At 64.7% G+C, this 445-nt stretch overlaps 1 protein-coding gene across 1 annotated transcript in view; it reads left to right on the plus strand.

Moving 5' to 3' along the window:
* Positions 1–445, plus strand: part of LOC102501492 (putative phospholipid-transporting ATPase IIB) — a gene marked incomplete at both ends in the record, with an annotated part of 192,556 nt that overhangs the window by 190,693 nt on the left and 1,418 nt on the right.

A 445-nucleotide genomic window follows, 5' to 3' on the forward strand; every position in this document is an offset into this window, starting at 1 on the left:
CCGCCCCCCCCACCGTGTCTCTGTCCGCCCCCTCCTGTCCCCCACTCACTCCTGTCCCCGCACCGTGTCTCTGTCCGGCCCCTCACTCCTGTCCCCCACTCACTCCTGTCCCCGCACCGTCCACATAAACAGCTAGCAGCACCGCCCCATGTGTGGCGTGACGAGCCTCTTCGTGGGGGGCACCATGTCCAGCAGTGGGTGCAAATTCCACTTTTAGCAATGTCGCCGGCTACCCGCAGACATGTTTGCCTAGCACTCTCAGCCCGCCTGGGGGCCAGAGAGTCTGCCTTGTCCCTCAGTGCCAGCCAGAGCCGTGGGCGTCCCACGGGGTCCCCGTCTGACAGGGGAGGAGACCCTTTTCAGGCGCCTGTTGGCCGTGCCCTTGTCTCTCATACCAGTGTGCAAAAGGGCCCCAGTACTCGCCAGGGCACCACTTCTTCCTGCT

The sequence above is a fragment of the Tupaia chinensis genome, unplaced genomic scaffold (assembly GCF_000334495.1).
Source record: "Tupaia chinensis unplaced genomic scaffold, TupChi_1.0 Scaffold000166_1, whole genome shotgun sequence".
Lineage (NCBI taxonomy): Eukaryota > Metazoa > Chordata > Mammalia > Scandentia > Tupaiidae > Tupaia > Tupaia belangeri.